Consider the following 25,207-nt stretch of genomic DNA (forward strand, 5'->3'; position numbering starts at 1 on the left):
GAATGTTTTTTTCTGCATTGATGGACAGGAGTTCAGCCTATTCGCAATCTATGAACCTTGTCTGTTAGGTGTAATATGCGCTTGGCGTTATCGCTACATTGACGGGCTGGTAAAAATCCTGCCTGGCCAGGATCAATCAGGCCAGGCATTAGGGGGCTGAGGCTAGAATACTGCAGAAAAGCTTTGTATCTATATTCAATAGAAGATAGGTCTATATGACCCACAGAGTGTTGGGCCTTTACCTGGTTTCGGAATTACTGAAATAACTGCTTCCAACATGGAATCTGTGATAGAGCCGGAATCGGCGAAAGAGTTGTACAACCGGGTGAGCAGAGGGGCTAATTCGCCACAAAAGTTCTTGTAAAATTGGGAGGTGAAGCCGCGTGGCCCTGGAGCTTTTATGGGTTTCAAGCGTGCTATGGCGGAGGCTACTTCTTCTGTAGAATAGACTGTTCCAAAGCCAAAGCATCAGCCTCGGGTAAAGATGTAAGGGTGACAGTTTGAAGATATTCCAAAAGGTTACCATCTGGGCCATCTGCATTGGCGTAAAGAGCGCTATAAAAGGCCTGAAATGTCACGGACATTCCCACATCAGAGCATGTCTTAGTGGAAGAACTGGTGCAAATCGTTCTCAGTGAACCTGAATGAATCTTGCTGCGCAAGTGGTGGGCTAGCATATGCCAACACCGATTACTGCTCAAATAGAATTTATGTTTAAGGCACATCATCGCATATTCAGCCCTATCCAAGTCCATACATTTGAGAAGAAGCACAGTCTTTTCCGGCTCCCTACAAACTCTGAGCTCCAATGCATTTGTGGATAGCTTCCAACTCATTTACAGACTTTTCGAGATTCTTGCATTTACCTTTGCGGCACCCGTTCTCCGCCGCTGAGACCGCTATTAGCTCCCCAAGCACCACTAATTTCAGGGCTTCCTATACAGATGCAGAGGAAGTCCCCCCCATCATCTTTAGTTTACAAATAGGCCTCATTTACTGTCTTAATAGATGTGATGGTAGCCTGAGACTGTAGCAGTGTGTCTCGCAAGTGCCAGTGGGAACTCGTGGGTGGATAGGGAGGCAATCTAAGGGAGAGAGTCAAGGGTGCGTGGTCCGAGAGCGGGCATGGGGTGATTGACGTTTCGGACACAAGGTCCAGCAGGGGTGGAGTAGCGAGGAAGTGGTCAATAGGCATGTATGTTTTGCGGCAGCCGAATAGAATGTGTAGTCCCTACCAGATGAAAAGCGTCTGTGCCAAACATCATACAGCCCACAATCAGAAAGCCAGAGTAGGTCTGCAGCGGAGAAGGCCACAGTTTGGTCAGAGTGCAATCTTGTGCGGTGTATTTCTGTGTCCATGACCAACTTCAAAATCCCCCCCCCCCCCCCACTAGGATAGCAGCGTCAGGAGTCTGAAGCACCGGAGCCAGGGAGGACGTAATGAAGGCTTCCTGTTATTTGTTGGGAACATAAACATTCAACAGTGCAAAGGAAAAGGGGCGCACCTGGAGTTCAATCGCCAGTAGGCACCCCTTAATCTCTGATATCGTAGCTAAGATTTCACCCTTGAAGTCCTGTGAAAACAGAATAGATACCCCATCCTACATTGAAAGGCAAGAGAGCCAAGGCTGTCGAATAAACCAGCGGGTCTGCAATCTATGAACATCTTTCAAGAGTTGGTGAGTCTCTTGTAGAAGACCGGTATCACCTCCAGTGCGCTCAAGGAGGGAGAGGACAGCCAACTTTTTGGTAGGGTTGTTAAGACCCTTTACATTAAGGCTAATGATCTTAAACTCCATGGGGTTCAGTACAAATGCGGAGCTGCGAGCTACCTGGGGGGAGGCGGGCTAAAATAAGTTCATAGCCAAAGGGCAACAACTCATTGTTGTGTCACTGCAGTGTTTCTGAAATAGCCAAAAAGTGATCAAATAGTAGGTCAGAGCCACATAACCCCATAAAACCCAGTAACAATTAAAGTAAGCTTAACAACCAGAGTAATATGTATCATGCCATGTAACGTGGAAAATGTGTGTGAGAGGCCCAAACAGGCAGGGAAACCAAAAGGAGAAAGTCTCAGGTGAGGGAGTTGTCTACTCAGGAAAGGCAGAAAGAGGAAGTCAAAACAAAGGGGTCCACCCCTCCCCGTCCCTGCTGCAGGCAATCCTGCCCACTCACGCAAAGAGGAATGGCCTCAAGGACCACAGCTTATGAGGCAGCAGACTTGTCTGCATCTCTGGAAAGTGAGCCTCTGGGCAAAGTCCCAGAGTTCCCAGGAGCCAGCATGGCCTCCACCCACTCTGTTGTTGTTGTGTTATCTTGGGTGCCATGGAAGCAGCCACTCAAAGCAGGAACATCGATGCCAAGCACACCGCAAGCTTCCTTAAGTGACCTAAGCTGATAAAGTTTGCCCTCCAATCGGAAGATGATGTGAAATGGGTGCCCCCAGGAGTAGGGAACCCTGGCCTTCATCAAATGAACCATGATGGGCTGAAAATTGCATCTCTTCTGTAGTGTGCTGGCTGGTAGATTGTGATATAATAAGGGGGTGTTGCCCCTGAACTGGATGGAGATGCCAGGCTTTACGCAGGATGACTTCCTTTAGTTGAAAGTCTTGAATGCACACGTGTGGGGGGGGGGGCTTCATTGGCCTCGGCAGGCCAACTCTGTTAAACCAATCTAGTGTCATCTCTGTATCCGCTGGTCCCTCCAGGATAAAGCAGAAGAGGGCTCTCACATATTCCCCCAGGTCGTTTCCCTCTGCATTAGTAGGAACCCTCCGTATGCGGCTATTATTCCACCTTGAGAAGTTTTCAAGGTCCTCTGCTTGTGACTGCAGATCAAGTTGTTGGTTCTGGAGCCAGATCTCCCCTTGTTGCACCCATTCAATCTCCTCACTCTGACTAGCATCTTTATCCTCCAAGTCAGCGACTCACTCCCCCACCTCGTCTAGGTCCCTTTTACTTCCTGAAGGTCTGAGGAGAGGTCCTTCTTGACTGCTTGCAGGTCTTCACAGAGGGAGTCAAACAAATCCTCCAAGAAGGAGCATGTCATGGGGCTCTCTATTGTGCCATCTTCATGAGGGTGCTCTGTGTCTGCCATGGGAGCCTTCTCACTCTTGGTTGCACCTGCAGGTTTCGTCAACATGTTGCAGAGTGATCAGTCTTTTATACTCCTAGCCACCATCATGGCCGTCATCGCCACAGACAAAACGTTTATGCTGCTCCTCACGGGCTGTTACAGGTCACTAGAGGGATGAAATGGAGCCCTAATGCAGGGTAGGTAGAGAGAAAAAGCACTTGGTGGGGGGTGGGAGGGGTTTTGCAGGAACCACGGATGCCTTGCTCACAGTGTACCGTGCAGTGAGTGAGAGGTTGCAAGGGTGCCAGTCGGCAGGGAGGCCAAAGTCTCCGAAACCCCTTCCCAGCAGGTCGAGCCAACCCACGGACTCTGGTGTAGGGTAGGTCCAGATCAACCCACCAGGTCTCCAGGGGATGAGTGCCGCTGGTCCTCAGGCATTAGGCTCTCCGGGGGCAAGGGCAGGGCCTAGCCCCAGGTCTCCACCGCAAGATGGGATACCAAGGCTCCACCACACCCCCACAGAATGATAGGTCAGTCCAAGCTGTGCCTAGTGCGCTGATCCACAGGCATTGCAGTGGGGGCAGTGCCGAGTTCAATGAGCATTGCAGGCTGAGGAGCGGCTCAACCGGGGGGGTTGATTTGTGCCAACAAGGCCTAAGGGGCACCCCAACCTCCCATCTGGTGTGGTCTCTGCAATCTGTGGTGCCAAAAAGAGATGAATATTGTGGGCCTCGTGCCCCCTCATGATCTCAGGGCACAGCACTCCTCTACCCCTCCGAGGCCCAATAAACCTACCCCCCCCCCACCCCCCCAGGCAGAGACAGCCCTTCAGGCTCATTTGACTTGGCCGCTTATAAGTTATTGCAGTGCTGCTGTTTGTGATTTATTGCAGGTGCGCTGCTCCAGCCGCCGAGGCCCTGCCTGCAGGCCCCAGAGCAGGGAATCCGGCAGTGAGACTCACTGTCTGTCCCCACCCAGGGCCGTTCAATCACCATATGGTGAAGATATCTGTAGTGTGGGGTGGTGGCTAGGGAGCGCTCGCTGCCATCTTAAAAGCTGTTCCACACTACCGACGGTCAAAGTCCCTTTAGTGATGAGCCAGCGCCTCACGGACAGAAAAAGTGCTCCTCCGCTTGCAGACGACCGGGGGAAAACTGCAGACAGGCAGGGTGCTATGAGGTGCTTTGGGATGGAGAGAACAGAGAGATGAGGAAATGCGTCCTACCCCCTGCCATCTTGGGCCACATCAAAGAAACAACTAATGTGGTGTTAGAAAGACATAAATTCCTTAATAGATCCCAGGCGAAAAATAAAAAAAGTAACCACGTATATAGCAGACCTTAAGGGACTACATGCAACTCGTAAATTTGGCATACTCACAGACCCCCTTATTGGAGACCAATTGGTAAGGTGTAACAATGATCCTAACATTCAAGATTTTTTTTTGTCATTAAATCCTAGCCTGCCCAAAGCTGTCAATATAGCAAAAGGTATCGGACATACTGCTCTATGTGTAAAATAGATTAAATTAACCCCTGATCTACAGAAAACTAAAGGCAATGTGAATATCCTGATTGAAGTTGTTGAAGTCCGTAAGAGAAAAGATACACAGATACAACAAACCAAAACCAAGACAAGTGGGAAGCTGAAATATTTTAGGTGTGGGAACAGTAATAACTTAGCACATAGCCCCAGATTTCCTGCATGTGGTGCAATATGTAGGAAATATAATAAAAGGGGTAACTTCCCCATAGCCTGCAGAGAATGAGAAAAGAAGGTACATATTATAAGACCAGATGAAAGTGAGTGTGGGTACAGTAAGAAATTTATTTTTCAAGTAAACCCTGATGGAAACAGATCGGAAAATCTATATACCCAACATGCAACATTTTGTTGTGTGGTGTTAAGATGAAGGTATTTGCTGATTTGTGTTCCCCATACACCCTAATTGACAGTAAGACATTCCATGAAAGAATGGTAGATAAATACTATGGGTTGGAACCTCCTGACATCAATGTGGGAGGGTTTAATAAGGATTACATACTGTTAGAGGGCATGGTAAAAATGAGGATATCCTTCAAGGACAGACACATAGTGGGAAAGATTTACCTAACTAAATACGGTTCACACTTGCTGGGATGGACACATCATATTTAGGTATGAAACTGGACCCCAATAATGAGGAACAGGTCATATTCCTTGATAGAACAGAGGTAGGGAAAGACATATGTGATGAATTCCCAGGTGTGTTTACAGAGTGGTTGGGTTTAGTCAAAGATGTAGCACACAAAATTAAATTGAAACCAAGGGCTGTGCCAGTTGGTTATAAATCTAGACCAGTTCCATGAATGACGAAAGCACCCTTAAAGAAGAAATTGGCTAAACTGGTTGAACGTGGAGTCATAGAGTTGATTGAATGCACTGAATGGTTTTCTCCGATAGTTCTGGCTCCCAAAAATGGAAGTAAAGATATACACTTATGTGTAGATCTAAGAGACTTAACTAATAATACATGGGTAGACTGGTAACCCCAGCCTAGAATCAATGAAATGCTTAGTCTCATACACAATGCAAAATACTTTAGTGTGCTAAATTTGTCATCTTCATATCATCAGGTCGCACTACACCCAGAATTGCAGGCATTAAACTCATTCACAAAGCCATTTGGGACATACAAATTCCTTAGGATGCCCTTTGGGTTATCCTCTGCAGCAACTGCATTTCAAAGAATTATTTTGCATATTTTGCGGTAGACCACTAAAGTTATGTACTGTCAGGATGACATCCTCACCTATGGATCCACTGAGGAATACCATAACACAAGCTTGCGTAATGTACTGGCATGTCTAAACAAAGCAGGACTTACTATCAAGAGCGACACATGCAAAATTGGGGTTAGGACAGTAAAATATTTAGGATATGCCAGTGAAGGGATCAAGGCAAAGTAAATTTGGTAGAAGCAATAAAGAATGCACCCATTCCCTCAAACGAGGATGAAATCAAATTATTTTTGGGATTGGCAGAACATATGTCCAAGTACGTACAAAAAACATTGCAGACAAAGTACAACCCAGGAGAGCCTTAGTGAAGAATGGTGATACCTCTGGATGGAAACTAGAACACAATTAATCTTTTGAGAGAATCAAACAAGCCTTGATCAATGCACCTAACATAGGAAATCTCAATATTAAAATGAAAACAGCGTTGATCCCAGATGCAAGTTATTAGAGTTTAGGTGCCTCGTTATCGCAAATAGGTGAAGTCTCAGAAAGAAATATAGCATTTGCTCAAGGACATTAAGAAATGCAGAACGTAGCTACTCTACTGTGGAAACTGAGGCTTATGAAAGATGACCACAGAAAGGCAATACCCTACCCACAGAATTACAACCTTTTTGGAATATAAGAAATGAGTTATCGCTATGAAAGGGCTTTTCCAATGCAATACTATGAGAGAGGCGGCACTCACAGCGGTGAGAAACCAAATTAGTTGTTTGTCACTATCAGGACAGGCCACACAACAAGACACATATCCTACCTATTACCTACACAGCACTCTGCCCATAGGGCAACCTAGGACCTACCTTAGGGGTAATTTATATGTAGTAATAGGGGAGTTCCAGGCCTGGAAAGTAAATTTAGATGCCAGGTCCATGTGGCAGTAAAGTGTGCATGCAGGCCTTGCAGTGGCAGGCCTGAGACAGGTGTGAAAGGCTACTTCTGTGGGTGGAGCAAGCTGCGCTTCAGGCCCACTAGTAGCATTTAATTTACAGGCCCTGGGTAAAAGGGATACCACCGTACAAGGGACTTACAGGTAAATAAATAAGCCAATCAGGTGTAAACCAATCACACAAAGTTTAGAAGGGAAAGCACATGCATGTTAGCACTGATCAGCAGTGATAAAGAAGGGGGATGTATTTTAATCTTTCCCTTTTCCTTCCTTCCCTTCCCTCTCCTTTTCCTGCCCTTCCTCTGCTCTCCTCCTTACCTGTATCGTTGGTATGCCCCATTTAGAACCTTGAGTCGGAGCTGGACATGGAATGTTGATACTGGTCACACAGTGATCGGCTTGGAGACACTGGAGTTGTATGCTGAATACATTTGGTATTTTCTTACGTATGATTTCTGTACTTCAGTACCACACCAGTCGCCTTAAAATTAAGTCGGTTTTTCTATAGCATGACTTCAACTTTGAATGAAATTAAATACTCAGTTCAATATTCTGTCTTTCACATCCAGGTGTTACTACACATAAACCTCTTCATGGACAAATCTCCAGCTCGTTCTCGCTTGAGCTCTCAAAAGGGGCATGGGGGTTCTGTTATTCTGTTCACTTCTCAACCTACTGTCAGGCCGCAGGTCTCATTTGTCCAACCCACCCAGTAGTGACAACAAGGAAGATGCCACCTCCTCAGGAGCAGAAGTGTTTGAGAGAGCGTGCCCAGGGAACAAAATCTGTGCATCATGCTTGCTTCTCAATGTCTCTTCCAGACAACTCATGCTCCTTCAAGTAGTGTTTTCTTCTGAAATAGTTCGATCATGCTTCCAAACATTTCTCATGACACAATAAGGGAGTCAACTACTTCAGGAAAATGCTTGGCATTTGTATTACTACCAGTAATGCAAGCTCTGTGTCCTGTTCGTAATTAAGTTTGGCTTTTTTTTTCCCCTGTTTGTGCTCTTTAGGTCGAGCATGCAAGCGCTTAGACCTGTTGTAAGTGTTGTGGGCTTTTAACCACACCCGCCGAACGCCCATCACTTTCACTTGTTTGTGGGCTTGCCTTTCAAAAATCCTTTTTTATCATTGGTAAATGCCTTACGTTTTTCCCTCCTTGGGGTGGTTTTGTTACTGCCTTGCAGACTGCCGTTACATAGATAGTTGCATGGTGGCCATGGTGCTTTGAATGGGCTTGCTTATGTGAACTGTTTTACTCATCATGTTCAATTTAAGTGGCAAGAAAAATCCTGTTAGGAATTTACAACGCTAATAGCTCTAACTCAAGCAAATGCGAGACTCATCGGATTGCAAACGCTTGTGTTTTTTGTGTAGGTCTCCCCCTTTTGTCCAGTTCAGTGTCCTCCCCGTTGCTAGTTAGTTCCACATTTCTTCTGTATTTCAGGTCCGCTCTGCAAGTCTCCTTCTGGGTTAGTCTCTGGAATATCTCCAAGTTGCCAACCACTATTCCAACCTGCCATTCACAACCTTTCTTCAAACTGGAAACCATCACCTCTGTTGAAGTTGCAAGTTATCACCATAATCCTTCAAGCTGCATGTTATTTCCTGCCCTCTTGATACTCTCCCCAATGAGGTTTGTGCCCTCTGTTATGATATCTTTAGAGAAGATCTGTGTTTGGAGATGAATGCTGCTTTTCCACATCTCTCCCATCTAACACCTGCTGACAATTCCCATATCAATGGTTTTCAGTTTTCTGTCCTTAATAAAAATCCCTTAACTCTTATACTGCTGCATTTTTGTATAAACAGAAGGCATCTATGCTTGTGCCGTTTGGACTTTACTCACCAAGCACATATTGCTGACAATAAGGGAGCTGGACCCACTGCATCTCAATCTTCATAGTCCAGTAGTTTCTGTTGTGCCGAACAAGGCAAGAGGGCTTCTGTCAGTACCTCAGTCTGGGGAGAAAGAGCTGGTAGATACAACTGCCCTATTGTAGGAGTTACACTTCCACCAACTAATGCTGCTGCAGATGTTGCTAATGCAGCCGGTGTCTGTGGAACCAAGATGGGCCAATATATGTTTTATTCTGTCAGTCATTCGTCTGGTTGCCTGAAAATCGATCAATTACCCGTTAGGTTGAAAGAGGACTCCGCTATTACCAAATGAGATGTTCAGGTTATGTCTTTCTTATTGTGGCATTTGCCTTTTTCTTCCATTCTCCTACCTTATGTGGTACATCTAATATTTTTGCATTGTAAGAGGTTGAAAATGAGTGTAAAATTTGTGATTGCTTATTTGTTTCAGAGATGTTTTGTTGTTAAAATTGTCCAATGGTCAAAGTGTAAATAAACATTATTAGTCCCCAAGCTGACTTTCCTAGGATAGTATATGCTGAGCGCTCGAGGCACACCCACGTGGATATTCTTCAAGTAACAAAAAGGAGGGGATCTAGCGCTAAAAAGGCATTGGCAGCTGTTTTGACTTCTACCGTAGACGTACAGGTGTTCCTCGGAGAACCCGTAACCATTCCAGAATGCAGGAAGCCACTCACCAGCTGATTTGGGATTAGATCTTGTTTAATGGGACGAAACCTATATGTAACAAATAACATATCAGAGGAGCAATAGCATGTTTTCCAATTGAATAAAATGCAATACCTCCAAACAGTGCAAAGTCGACTTTGTATCTGAGAAAGGGGTGAGCAACAAAGGAGCAAAGGCGACATTTCTGCTTAAGGCAAATAGTCTGTACAGTAAATAAAGACTCAAAGAGTCTGTCAACCAGTATCAGATAAGTCTCTATATATTGAGTAAAGGGAGGTGCTGCTGCCGGGTACAAACTGCTGTCTACCTCGCTGCTTCAGTTTCTCATCGCTGTCTTAGTACCTCCCGTATTGGCAGGTTACGGCCAACTCCCTGTCTGTGTCAACTATTGACGCTGGACTGAGATTTGGGTTTGTCACATTCACTGCTCATTAACACTAGAGCGTTTTTTTGACAAAATATCAGGTCTTCCTTCTTGAGGCAACCTTGCTTATTTGCATCATAGTGTCGCTTCTTAGTTCCATTGGCCCAGAATGTCCATGTTTGGACACTGAAATGAAGTGTTCTGTTGCGTACTCAAAGTATTGCCTCAAAGACGCTGTATTACTATTTTCGGCTAATTAAAATTTGAATAATCTCCCTATATGAATACATTTCGATTATACTTAAATAAATTAATTGGTGATAATTGTCAGGACCAACTCAAACTCTTTATGATGTGAAGAGCCCATCCTGGCCTCAAGGCAGGTAGCTAACCTATGCTTCTTTTGATTGGTTTGCCAGAAGATGGTTAGCAACATCCAGTACAGTTGAAGTGCATCCCTCATTCTAAGTAGACACAAAGGGGGTAATTATGACCCCGGCGGTATGTGATAATGTGGCGGTAGTACCGCCAACAGGCTTGCAGTACTAACCGCCACATTATGACATTGGCGGGTTGGCTTCAGCCAACCTGCCAATTTACCATTCCTACCGACATGGCAGTAGCAGCTACCGGGCTGGAGATAACAATCTCCATCCCAGCGGCTGCTATTGTACCGCCGGCAGCATTTTGACCCTGCCTACCGCCATGGTTTTCATGGCGTTCACAACACCACGAAAACCATGGCAGTAGGCCCTACCATTGACAGGGAATTCCTTCCCTGTCACTGGTAGAAGGCTCACCCCCCCAAACACTCCCCAGATGCCCCCCACCCTCTCCACCATCCATGCTCCCCCCATCAGATCCTACATCCCCCCATTCACACACACTCGCAGACACGCACCACGCATACACACACTCACACTGGCATACACACATTCATTCACGCATGCATCCATTCATTCTCACACACAGCCGTACACACATTCAAACTGACACGCATTCACATTTCCATTTGTACATGCACTCTCACACATGCACACACCCACACAAACAACACTACACACACAGTTGCATACACGCACACACTCACATTCATGCACACAACCCTCTCCCGCACCCACCCACACACAGACAACACCCCCACACCCTCCCCTGTCGAAGGCCAAACTTACCTGCATCCAGGGGGTCTTCCGGCAGGGAAAGGGACGGGGCGCTGCTACCGCCAGCAGCGCCCGCCAGCATAACACCGCCAGGCCGTGTCATGTGTCATGAGACGGCTGGTGGCGGTTTACTGGAGTGGCAGTGCTGGTGGTAGCAGCGCTACCTTACCACCATCCGCCAGTATGGCCACAGCCAGATTTCCGCCCTTCTTGTGGCGGATGTCCGGCTGTGGTCATAATTTGGTGGATGGACGGTAGCTGCAGCGACGGTCTTTTGGCAGCTGTCACCGCAGCAGTAGGCGGCTTATACCACCATTGTCATAAATAGGGCCAAGGTGTATTACTTAGAGGATGCATACATCAATTCACTGTGCCTAGTTCCGTGGTGTTGCTGGAAACGCAAACTACATCTGCATTGTGTCATGCGGTGACTGTATTATCATGTTTAAAAATAAAAACTTTATTTTTTGGGTCACATAGCTTTGGGCACAGCAGATTTTAAAGCAACAACTCCTGAAAAGGGTATGTTTTCAATAGGAAGAGAAATCATATCCTCAGGAGTTCTCCAAGTCTGGGAAAAAGTCAAAGTGGCAACTAAAAGAAGTGAAACATTTTAGTTTTGCTCCCTTTGTTTATTCAAGACTTGGGCCTTCCTTCGAAATCAGGTTAGGTTTTAAAATCTTTCCGAAGTACAGTAAATTATAGTTTCCTAATAGCAGGATGGAATAGATGGATCTCAGGGCCTTATTTGCATTATATCTGGAAAAGCAGTGACAAATGAAAATGGGGCCACAGTTTTGTAATTCTCGGAAGTAGAAATAGATGTACTTAAAAAAGAGTGGTCAGCAATGGGCAGCAATGGGCAGCAATTGCAGCTATGCTAAATCAGATGTGGGAGTACCTGCTGAGGCCACAAATGAGGCGAGCTACTGCATTATATAGCATCTGGTGAATCGGTCTTTGGATGGTTCTAGATTAATAGAATTGCAGAAGAAATTGTGGCCTGGGTGACCGTTGTATGGGAGGATGTCACCAATATTTTGGCAGTATGAAAAAGTAGGTAGACTTGGTTTTATTGATGTCATTTGTAGGTCAAAACTTACCAGATGGCGCAGCTGCCTGGATTGCTGGAGACATCTTGGGGACATTCAGAAAGCTTCCCTTGAAATGCTTCCTCCCCTTGCTTACTGTTGTCTTTGTAACTCACATTTTCTGGCTTTCTATTTGTTGGCCTTATTTGTTCTAGGCTGTCCTGGGTGAGTTCATCCTTCCAAAGGAGCAAAGATTATTCAAACCAACTCCTCTTGTATTCTTCCACAAGTGCTCCTTTCTGCAAACAGGACTGTAAATCATACTCTTACCTTGTCATGTTTACTATGCTTCCAAAGGTAGACGTCAGCTGCCAGGTTCTGTCTTCAGAGGGAGCTTGGTGTTTACTTTTCTACCTCAGACTTTAAAGTGAGAGGATTTAAATGACCATCTTGCTGGATGCTAGGGGTAGGAAAGTTTTTTTTTCTAGCATACATCAACTTTTAAATGAACTGTGCAAGTTTTGCAGAATTAATCTGAATTAGGAACACATAAATGAAGCATAATTTTTGTTAATTCTGAAGTGTGTTGGAAACAAATACATAAATATGATCAAAACAAATCAGTACACGAGGTGATGCCATTTCCACACATTATCATTTGGGTGCTGTATAGTTTTATTAGTAAAATTGTATGTCTGTACAAATGTAGTGGTCATTTCAATTGAAAATGTAATGGCAGTGTGCAACACACCATGCATACTCTGCTCTGGGCCACTCCACACCACTCCACTCTATTCTGCACCACTGCATGCCACCACACTCTTCTCCACTCTGCACTACTCTGCTCTACAGCCACTGCATTCTTCTCCATTTTACTCTACACGCCTCTTTACTTTGCACCACTCTACTCTATGCCAATGCTCCTTACGCCACCCTACTATAAATCACTGCACTCTTCGCCACTGCACTCTACATCACTCCATTCTAGGCCACTCCATTCTACTCTGCACAACTCCACTCTAAGCCACTCCACTTTATGCCACTTTCCAACACTGCACTCTACACCATTGCACTCTGACAATACACTCTACGCTAATGCACTTTACTCTAACGCTCAATGCCAATCCACTGTAATCTACTCTGCACGGCCGCACTCTATGCCACTGTAGTCTACACTACTTTACACTATGGCACTATACTTTACACCACTCTATGCCACATCACTCTACCCAGCACCACTCAACTCTAAGTTACTTCACTCTAATCTGAAACAATCTACTCTACGTCACTCTACTCCACACTGTACCACTACATTCTACACTATTCTACTCTAAACCACTGCACTCTATGCCAATTGACTCTACACAACTGCATTCTACTCTGTACCACTGTAATCTACACCACTGCACTCTATGCCAATGCACTCTACATATCTGCACTTTGAAACTGTACTCTTCACTCTGTCAATGCACTGTACGCCAATCTACTCTGCATCACTGCGCTCTATGCCATCGAAATCTGCATCACTCCACTCTATGCCACTCTACTCAGCACCACCCCACTCTGCTCCACTCTACTATGCACCACTCTAATTTATGCTGCTGCATCGTATGCCTTTGAATTCTATGCCACTGCACTCTACATCACTTCACTTTACATCACTATACTCTGACACACTCTATGCCAATGCACTCTGCCAGTCCACTCTACATCACTTCACTCTACATCACTTCATTCTACTACACTGTAGATCACTACTCTAAGCCAGTGCACGCTACTCTGCACCACTGTACTTAAAGCCACTGCACTCTATGCCCGTCCACTCGGCACTACTCTATGCCACTGCACTCTACACTATTGCACTCAACACTCTACTCTGCAACACTGCACTCTACGCCACTGAACTCGACACTACTGCATTCTATACCAATGCCCTCTGTGCCACTCTACTCTGCATCAGTCCATGCTACGCTACTGCCACTGAGCTCTACGGCACTATATTATACTACATGCCAATTTATGCCACCCTACTCTGCACCACTCTACCCTACTGCACTCAGTGCCACTGTATTCTACTCTGCACCACCATACTCTACACCACTGTACTCTATGCCACTAAACTCTGCAGCACACCACTCTGCACCACTGCACTTTACGCCACTGAACTCTACTGTGCAACACCCTAATTTATGCCACTGCATTTTACAATGCTACATTGTAGGCAGCCAAATTCTATGCTGCTGCACTCTATGCCACTATTCTCTGCAACACTCTACATCAATGCACTCTACACTAGGCCAGTCTACGCCACTCCACTCTACACCACTTAAATAGACTACACATTCTGTCATTCCACTCTACAACACTCTACTCCACTTTTTGCCATTCCACTCTACAATACTTCACACCACTCTCCTCTATGCCATTAACGTTTAGCAATGCTGAACAGCAGCCACGCTAGTGTACAACATGGGTAAAACACATTGGCAAAGCCAATTGCTCTTGCATAGGCAAGACCTATTGCCTTTGCCAATGCTTGTTAAAGATAAGCGTGTTGGCAAGGAGAAGAACTCCCAGCTTACAAACTGTTACAGTTGACAGGATGGTGAGTATTTTGTTGGGCCACAGGTCCCCAATCCAGAGGGAGAATAGTCAACTCAATTTTTATTCTGCGAGAGTTAAGACTCAAATATTTGAGAACATCCAGATGTTGGCTGGCAAACAGTTCCTGAAGTTTTTTTGGTGTGTAGAACTATTTAGATTATAGGAAGGTCAAGTTGAGGACAAACTTGGGTGAAAGAGTCATGTATGGGGGCATCTAAGTATTGAAGAAGGCGAAAGTTAGAGAAGAGCCCTGCTGGACTCCATTGGGCACAAACCTGAAGGTAAACTGGACCAGGGGCCTGGACACTACTTGATAGAGCTTGGTCCCGCACTCTAGACCCATAAGGACACTCCTTGCGAATGGTGTGAAAAACAATGACAACGACCACCAAACAATCTAGGAGTATAAGAGGAGAACTAGTCTATGGAGAGAGACACAGAGCTCATATAAAACAGATATGTTGATAGCCTCTTTTCCATGAGCTGACGTAAAGCCTTCAAGGGCTACATCCAGCTCAGAATGGTTTTCATAAAAACATGCATCTCGTCGTGGCCTTAGATGCAATAGTAAAAAAAAACAAATAGGTTGAAAGTTGTTGAGGGCAGTGGGAGACTTGTTTTAATTTTAATACATGATTACCAACTATGGGGGACAAGTCCCTCAGCTGGTGATTGCTGATTGGTTACAAAGAGGTGTTATCGTGGGAATACAATATCCTAGATGGATATTACGACCCTGGTTTTCAGATTGAAGATCCAAATTAAATGCTCTAAAATCACCCCATTCCCTTTTGACCACTTTCAGAACCCCTAGAGAGAATGGGAAGGGGAATTAGATGAGAAGAGACTCAACCATATATTTCTCCTAGGTGAGCTATCTGCTGGTGCCAAGCATACATGATGAAAACTAGAATTAGTAAACCAGCAGGTATGTTGTTAACATTGTATAATGTTACATATTTAACATTATTAATGATCTAGAGCAGTGGTTCCCAACCTGTGGTCCGGGTACCCCTGGGGGTCCGCGAAGCCTTCTCAGGGGGTCCGTGAGAGCCTAGAAAATTAAAAAATATCAACAAATATTGACAAATTAGGTCTCCAGCTTCCAGTAATGACTCAGATGGGGTCCCCGGATTCCAATGATGATTCAGTGGGGGTCCCTGGGTTCCATTAATGTTAACGTGGGGGTCCACAGAAATCAAAAGGTTGGGAACCACTGAAGAGCAATACTTGCTATTGTATAGATCTGTCTACTCCTCTGTTATCGCTAAAAGAGTAATCCAGATGGTTTAAATCCAGTGATTATATGCTGAAGCTATTCTTGAGTACTCTGTGCAACTGAATCAGAAACTTGGAACTGCAAGATACTGCAATTTAGAGTTTATGGAAACTACTCTCACATCATGGATACAGTCCAGGTCGAGTCCCAATAACCTACAGATATCCAGATCAGAGCAATAAGAAACTTCTTTGACCTGAAAAGCTGGAGCACTTTCTCCTTACACTGATGATTGGAAATGGCTTGCCATAAATCAACCAACCATTTTGAATACCCTATGCATCATGTGGAAAGTAACATCTCAGGCCACCCACATACCTCTTTTCAGATCCAGGCGGAAGTCTCACCTTATAAAGAATATTGGTCTGGACTTGATATTAAGTGCTCTCCTCCTCTCTCTTATCCCTCATAATTCTACTGTTGGTCTAGGAGTTTACTTGTCTTCAATGTTATGTTTAGATGGGGACTCTCCATTTGCTCTCTTTCAATTGAGATGCTCACCTTTTTGTTCTGAGGTAGAGAATTTTCTTCTGTGATTTCTCTACCTATCACTTCCTCAAATCACTGCACTCAGAAACTAGTCTTGTCTGGTATATGCTGCCCCTAATAATTACATAAATATAATTCATAGAATATAAGTGACGAGTGGAGAGGACTAAGAAGAGGTAATACACGATATCTGCAAGCAGTCCAGAGGTCCTTTTGTTGACATTGACAACTCAAGGGGTCCGAACAAAGAAGGTATAAACTTCACCTAATAGAGAATCAAAGCAAATGGAGAAATTCATAAAACAGATGTTTCCTTTTGCCAGCATTACATTTAGATCCATCAATACGTCTTGCCTTCTGGGCTGATATTCGCATACATTATGGAACAGAGTGGTGAACATCCTGCCAGCTGATGACTTCCATCCAACTGTACAGTGCCTGATCACGGATGGTCACGATGCAACAAAGTATTCCATTCATTCAGTGTGGACATGGCTAATACTCTGTAGTGCAGTGGGAACTAGCTGGGTGGTTCGGCACCATGCCTGAATTTGCTCCAAGGGCTTCTCTAGCAATGTTCAATAGTCCTTGATGGACAATACAGGGAGTGCAGAATTATTAGGCAAGTTGTATTTTTGAGGATTAATTTTATTATTGAACAACAACCATGTTCTCAATGAACCCAAAAAACTCATTAATATCAAAGCTGAATATTTTTGGAAGTAGTTTTTAGTTTGTCTTTAGTTTTAGCTATGTTAGGGGGATATCTGTGTGTGCAGGTGACTATTACTGTGCATAATTATTAGGCAACTTAACAAAAAAAAATATATACCCATTTCAATTATTTATTATTACCAGTGAAACCAATATAACATCTCAACATTCACAAATATACATTTCTGACATTCAAAAACAAAACAAAAACAAATCAGTGACCAATATAGCCACCTTTCTTTGCAAGGACACTCAAAAGCCTGCCATCCATGGATTCTGTCAGTGTTTTGATCTGTTCACCATCAACATTGCGTGCAGCAGCAACCACAGCCTCCCAGACACTGTTCAGAGAGGTGTACTGTTTTCCCTCCTTGTAAATCTCACATTTGATGATGGACCACAGGTTCTCAATGGGGTTCAGATCAGGTGAACAAGGAGGCCATGTCATTAGATTTCCTTCTTTTATACCCTTTCTTGCCAGCCACGCTGTGGAGTACTTGGACGCGTGTGATGGAGCATTGTCCTGCATGACAATCATGTTTTTCTTGAAGGATGCAGACTTCTTCCTGTACCACTGCTTGAAGAAGGTGTCTTCCAGGAACTGGCAGTAGGACTGGGAGTTGAGCTTGACTCCATCCTCAACCCGAAAAGGCCCCACAAGCTCATCTTTGATGATACCAGCCCAAACCAGTACTCCACCTCCACCTTGCTGGCGTCTGAGTCGGACTGGAGCTCTCTGCCCTTTACCAATCCAGCCACGGGCCCATCCATCTGGCCCATCAAGACTCACTCTCATTTCATCAGTCCATAAAACCTTAGAAAAATCAGTCTTGAGATATTTCTTGGCCCAGTCTTGACGTTTCAGCTTGTGTGTCTTGTTCAGTGGTGGTCGTCTTTCAGCCTTTCTTACCTTGGCCATGTCTCTGAGTATTGCACACCTTGTGCTTTTGGGCACTCCAGTGATGTTGCAGCTCTGAAATATGGCCAAACTGGTGGCAAGTGGCATCGTGGCAGCTGCACGCTTGACTTTTCTCAGTTCATGGGCAGTTATTTTGCGCCTTGGTTTTTCCACACGCTTCTTGCGACCCTGTTGACTATTTTGAATGAAACGCTTGATTGTTCGATGATCACGCTTCAGAAGCTTTGCAATTTTAAGAGTGCTGCATCCCTGTGCAAGATATCTCACTATTTTTGACTTTTCTGAGCCTGTCAAGTCCTTCTTTTGACCCATTTTGCCAAAGGAAAGGAAGTTGCCTAATAATTATGCACACCTGATATAGGGTGTTGATGTCATTAGACCACACCCCTTCTCATCACAGAGATGCACATCACCTAATATGCTTAATTGGTAGTAGGCTTTCGAGCCTATACAGCTTGGAGTAAGACAACATGCATAAAGAGGATGATGTGGTCAAAATACTCATTTGCCTAATAATTCTGCACTCCCTGTACTCTTTAAGAGCGCTATGCTGTTTGAATTTTTCTAAGACAGAGTCTGCTCTTGCTCCAAAGTGAGCAAAGTTACTACTCACTTTCTAGGCCTAGTCCCTCCAGTGTGACAGGCCCCCAACAACTTCACCCCTTTATTTGCTTTTGAAAGGTATACCAGCAAAGGCAACACTGTTACAGGCCTCAGCAACAACAGACCTCTCAGTCCTTTCATGGTAGAAGTCAAGTTTCAGGCTGACCGCATCCAGGCCCTCAGGTGCAATGCTCTACCCAAACCCCAGCCCCCCTCCTGCAGCTGCCGCAAACCACTTTAATTATTCCTCAGCATCTCTTTTTACTTTTTGAACGGACTACGAATCAACTGCGTTTACCATGATGCTTTGGGGTTATACTTTATTGCTGGAGTGTAGGTAGTGTGCTCCCTCTCTTGAAACTGTCTTTTGATGGCTTCCTTGAGCCACCGCTGACAAGCCTTGGGAAGCACCTGTGCGCCATGAGTGGTACTTAAACATGAGAAGACATTTGGCGGCATTCCAAGCAAGCCCCTAGTCCACGCTGCTCCCTGCTGATGACAGGCTAAACCCAGAAACACGTGTACAGGGGTATAAGCACTTGCTGCACCTACGGAGGTGAAAGTCTCTTTTTACTTTTTGAATGGACTATGAATCGACTGCATTTACCATGATGCTTTGGGGTTATACTTTGTTGCTGGAGTGCAGGCAGTGTGCTCCCTTTCTTTGAAAGCATCTCACAATAACCCAGTGGGAGGACATATCACCCTTTATCTACCTGGTTGGAGGAGAATCACATCCAACCAATGGGTGCTCCAAATTGTGGAACATACTTACTCCCTAACCTTCCTGTCCTGATCCCCAGACATACTTTCAGCACCACAACACCTCCTACAGGACCACTTTTCCATACTGCTCTTTTGGCTAGGGGAGCAGTAGAGAGGGTGCCGCACCAGAAATCAGAACTGGCTGTTAATACTGCTATTTCCTGGTGATGAAAAAGGATGGAAGTCTTTTCCCCCCATCCTTGATTTTTGCCCTCTGAACTTCTTCCTCTGGGAGGTCAAGTTCAAAATGCTCACTTGGCCAAAGTTCTATCTGCCCTGGACCCAGGAGACTGGTTGGTGCCAAAGGATGTGCATGATGCCTACTTTCATATTCTCCATCTGCAATCCGACAGACTTCATCTGCGGTTTCAGGTAGGCCAAGAGAACTTTCAATTCTCTGTGGTCCCCTTTGGCCTTACCAGTGCACATGGGTTGTTCCCAAAGTTGGTAGTCGTTGCAGCACATCTACGGAGGTTGAGAACACCAGTCTTCCTGTACCTGGATCACTGTCTAATGAAGGCTCCTTCACCTTAAACAGTCGTATGCCACCTCCAGGTGACCGCCAACCTATTGACATTGTTGGTTTCTCTACCAACAGGCTGAAGTCACACCTGACTCCTTCACAACGGCTCACCTTCATCTGGGCTCTTCTGGGTTTGGTGCTCTTCCAAGGCTTCCCTCTGCCTCCACAAGTCTAGGACATTTGGGCTTGACCTAGGTCTCATTGTGACCGGCTATGAGGCTCCTGGGTCTCTTGGCCTCCTGCATCCTGCTTGCAGACCACACCAGGTAGCACATGTGAGATCTGCACTGGGGTCTGAAGCGTCAGTGGGCTCAATTCCAAGGAGACTTGTCAGAATCCATCCTGGTGTTGAAGGAGACTGTGCAAGACTTGCAGTGTTGGCTACTCTACTACCAGATCAGCAGCAGGGTTCCTATCCCTACCCCACCCAGAGCGAACGTCATGTTCAGTGCATCATTGCTGGATTGGAGTGGTCATTTGGGTGAGATGGAGTTCAGAGAACCTTGGTCTCCAGCATAGATGTGCCTTCATATAATTTTGCAGGACTCGTGAGCGATTTGCATAGTGCTCCAGTCAACCATCAAGGGGGTACCAAATACAGGTGCTCATGGACAACATGACCACCATTTAGTTCTGCAACAAATATGGTGTCAGAGTACTGAAAAAGATGAAGAAAGACCAGGCCTGAATCATCTCAGTGGATACTGGATGAGGAGGGTGTGGTAGCCAGAACCTCTGGTTCAGACCATTTTACCTCAGATCTGACTTCCCCTTTGGAAGGTCCTTCTGTTGCAGCAGCAAGGATATGTCCTGCACTTAAGCCTGAACCACCTTCATCTCATGCATATAGACTGAACAGCAACAGTTAATGGCTTTGATCTTCCTCCCAAAATCATCTTGCCAGCCATGCCTCCATCTACCAAAACTGTTAACGCAGGGTGCTGAGAGATGTTTGTGGTTTGGTGTCTTTCCCATAACATTCAGCCATTGCGTGCAAAGTTGTCTGATGTTCTTTCGTTTTGTCTCTCATTAGCCTAGCAAGGCATTGCTGTGGCAATGGTTATGGGTAATATTTCGACATTGCTCTCTACTGCTCTCTTAGACAAGAAAGCAGTATTGAAAAGTGGTTCTCTAAGGGGTGTTGCAGTGTTGAAAGTATGTCTGGGGAACAGGACAGGAAGGTTGAGGAGTAAGATCAGCCCACCCTTTTTAAATCACAATTTGTGATGCATTTCTTAAAATGGTTAATCCAGGCCTTCCCACCAGCACCTTTTATAATGCCACAGTGGGACCTTAACCTGGTCCTCATCTACCTGATGTGCACTCTTTGAACAGATGCACAGCTATTCTCCCTGCCTACTGACCATCAAGATGGCATTCATCATCACCATACCATCTGCTAGGCAAGTAAGCAAACTTCAGGTTTTGTCTGGACAGCAACCATCCACTTCAGTCTTCCCAGATAAACTGGTCCTCCACACTAATGCGGCATTCCTGCAGAAATTACTCACAATCTTTCACATAGGACAATCCATTTCCTTACCGGCTTTCTATGCTCCACCTCTTACTTCCAAGGAGAAAGAATGACTCCACTGTCTTGGCCCTAACATGGCCCTTAGCTTCTATATTGATTGGACCAGGCAACACCGATTGGATGACCAACTTTTTTTGGTTTTTCTGTAGCTAAAAATGCAAAAGTGGTGCATTGTGTTATGCATTAAACTCCTCTATGGCTAGCAAAGAAGCAGCCCCTAGAAGGCTTGCATGCTCATTTCACCAGGGCAAAGGCTGCTACCACTGCACTGGAATGTGGTGCACAAGTTCTTAAGATTTGCAAGGTTGCCAAGTGGGCATCTTGCTATATGTTCATGAAACAGTACCGCCTAGATAGCCTGCAGGATTTCCTGGTTTGAGCCATTCCACAAAGCCACCACTTGGGGAGGTACTGCTTTGGTATCTGTTCACAAGGTGAGGAATCTGTGATTAGAAGTCTCTATCAGATGAACAAGTTACTTACGTTTGGTAACACCTTTTCTGACTCTCTCTAACCGCAGATTCCCCATAGTCTCACCCTCCTCCCCATTCTATGGAATGCATTTATAGCATCCATTAATAATTCCAATTTTCAGATCTGCACACTGGTATTTTGATATTTATTGGTTCTATGTCTGACAGCGTTGACAGAGATCAGAAAGAACCTGACGTCCGTGCATGGAGGTGGAGCAGATATAGTAGTCATGATGTCACATTTGGAGCAGGATTAATCTGACACAAAGCTGCACAACACCACCTACTGATGCGTGAGGGAATTGCTACCAGATGTTTCTAGATCCAGTCTGGGGTCTGGAGGTAATTCACAAGCTGAGGAATCTGCAGTCTCTAACAGAAAAGGTGTTACCAAAGATAAATAACTTTTTCTTTGGTCTATAGAATACCTATGAGAAAACGGGTTGAGGCGACTGATCGAAGAACACTTTATTTACCAGGCAGAGAGCATTAACAATAACTCTGTGCTTTAATGGAATCCAATGCAACTTGTCTAATGCAAGTGAGATGAAATCATATCTTTTTAAATTCAAAACCAGCCTGGTTACAGAATTCCGAACACGCTGATGCTTGTTTAATGCCTTAGCAGATTTCATGATAAATGGTTTTGCATTAATCTAATCTTGCTACAATAAACACGTTTAAGAGTTGGATTTTTGAGTCAGGGCAAAATATATAATCCTTTTCAGTGTGTGCAATTGGAAAAGACAGGTGTTCACCAACATATTGTTTTAATTGTTTAAAAAAATTGCAAACAGGGAAGGCTCTGAAAGGAGAAATATTTTCTGTCTGGCCCCCGTTGTGTTGATTCCGAGATATCCAACATTTTACACTTAAAAGTCAGCCATGCAAATTTTCTATCCTCACTCGAAGATCTTTTAGTCTTGAAGATGAGCTGACTGTCATCCCATATATAAATAAAGACAATCCAAAGGACTGAATTAAATTAGATTTAAAAAAGTGGGCATAGCACATACCCCTGTCAAACTTCACAGGTTCGGGCTTTAATTTATTATGAAAATGAATGCAAGGTTGACCTGCTACTCAAACAACTGTAGAACCATTAAAGAGCTACATCTTTGGATCAGAACTAGCAATAGCTGATGGACCACAGTCTCGAATGCTGTGGGGATATCTAAAAGGATGAAGGCAGAGGGCAAATCCTGGTCAGTGCAATAGCGAACCTCGCTCAGCACTGCCATCCCCACGGTCCCACTACTGCAACCTGTAACAAAACTGCCTTGCAGATGATGTAAAACATTTTGAGAGTCACCAGGGAGAGAAGGCTGGTCAAATACAGTGTGTGCTCAAGTAGTTTTGCCAAATACAGCAATTAAGAGATTGGCCTATAGTTACCAAAACACGCAGAATGTAATATTAGGTCTCACCTACAGGGTAGTGCATGAGCGGTCTATCGCAAGACTGTTGAAGCTTACACTAGGCCTAGAGCTCACTCATTCCTTACCATTGATTGGCATCATTGTCACTCTCATTTGCTTCATATTTGTTAATGTGTTTGGGCTTTCTTTCTTCTTCTTGTGTTTGTCGCTCTCCTGGACCACAAACTAATTACCAGTGTCCTTCCACTGTTCTTTTTTCAGACACTGCTGTTCTCCTTTTGTTTAAGCACTGAGAGTGCATGTGTTTTCCCACAGTTTCCCTTGTGTACTTCTCTCCCTCTAATGCACTTGCTTGTGTAGTTGTTTCACTGCCCATATGTGTCTTGCCAGCCTTCCTCCGTGATCTTTTGGGTGCTTATGCCCACTTTGCACTTGTTTTACGTGCCCCACGTTGGGCTTTCTGTTGTTCGTTTGCTCTCCCCGCGTTCCTTTTTCTCCATTTCCTTCCTCCACCTATGCCCTCCATATTCCTTCCACCATCTCTGCTCTCTGTATTCCTTCTCCCACCGCACCCCCCGTCTTGCTACCCCACCACCCACACCTGTGTTGCTTTGTTGCTTTGCCTCCTCCTGTGGATTCCTCAGCACTCCATGATTCTTCATCCCCCCCACCCCACACCCCATGTTCCTTCCTCCCACCTGTGCTTTTTTTTCCGGATGATCAGTCTTTTTTTCCTCTTTTAAACGCATGCTACACAGCATTGGAGATGCTGTACACCATGTCTGGAATCATTGGCAAAGCCACTCGGTCCCAAAGGTGCGCCATGTTGGCTTTACCAATGCTTGTTTATTTTAAGTAATTGAAGAATGCCTACTTTCCTTCCTGAGGGCAAAGAGGTATTAGCAATTGCCTTTACATGAGTATGAGGCTTCGGGATCAACCAGATGGCTCACTAGTCTCACTAAAGAAAGATCATCATGATCACCATCTGATAAAGAGAATAAGGTGAACAACTGAGTAATGAGCTGGTGAAGGTGACACCTTACTCCCAGCAGAGGAAAGCTGGGAATTACAGGAGTCCAAGTAACACTCTCATTATTTTTCATTCAAAATGAGAAGCAAATTTATTATGTTTAGCTAGAGAACTGGTAACATGAAAGAGAGTAATTGTCTCCTTCGATTCTGTGATGACAGTAAAAATATCTTTCAATATTCGGAACTAAAATAGTTTTTTGTGAAAAAATAGATTTTGTGCAGTATCATTAAATGCATTCCGCTCATGTTAATTAGGTGGTGAACAATCGTGATAGCAGACCCCTTTCAAATGGCGAAGAGTGAATCTCGTTTAACCTACTCTTTGTTGAACCAAACATTATGAACCTTATCTTCCTATACTGGTGTTTAACTGCCTGCTATACGGTTATAAAACAATATTGTGATCCTGATTACTAGCAATCAAGCTTGTGGTTGAATTGTAACAGGGATCAATGTCCAGCGTATTCCATTTACGAACCATATTAACTGAAGTTCCTGCAGAAGATCTAAGGGGATGAGATTTAACTGACCAAGTACAAGGAATCACAAAGAGGTCTGGCCAGGGGACTGAAGATGGCACCAGTGTCTTACGTTGGTCATATTCACAACTAACTAGATTTAGTGCATGACCATACTTATGTGCTGGGATTCAATTTGTTAAAATGAAATTAAAACAAGCTAAAACTAATAACTCGCTAAAAATTGGCGTATGTTGCATTTGATGGTACATCTGAAATGTACAAAGAAATTACCCACTAACTTTATCTCACAAAATCTAAACTAGCAATATAATGTGGTCTAAGGCAGTATGGGAGCAACTATGTGACGACTTCTAGCATACAAATATATCCTCTTCCTAATGTTCAGAATCAATGACTTGAATCACTTGCACTTCAAGAGCTATGTGAATCCCATCAAAAAGTTTGTTACAATTTAAAGACCGTTTAAAACTAAAGACCCCAAGTTCTCCTGCCTAGGACTGATGTAAAGTTATAATCCTGAGGCATGAAGTTCCTACTCTAAGTGCAATAGTCA

This window comes from Pleurodeles waltl, chromosome 12 (assembly GCF_031143425.1).
Source record: "Pleurodeles waltl isolate 20211129_DDA chromosome 12, aPleWal1.hap1.20221129, whole genome shotgun sequence".
Lineage (NCBI taxonomy): Eukaryota > Metazoa > Chordata > Amphibia > Caudata > Salamandridae > Pleurodeles > Pleurodeles waltl.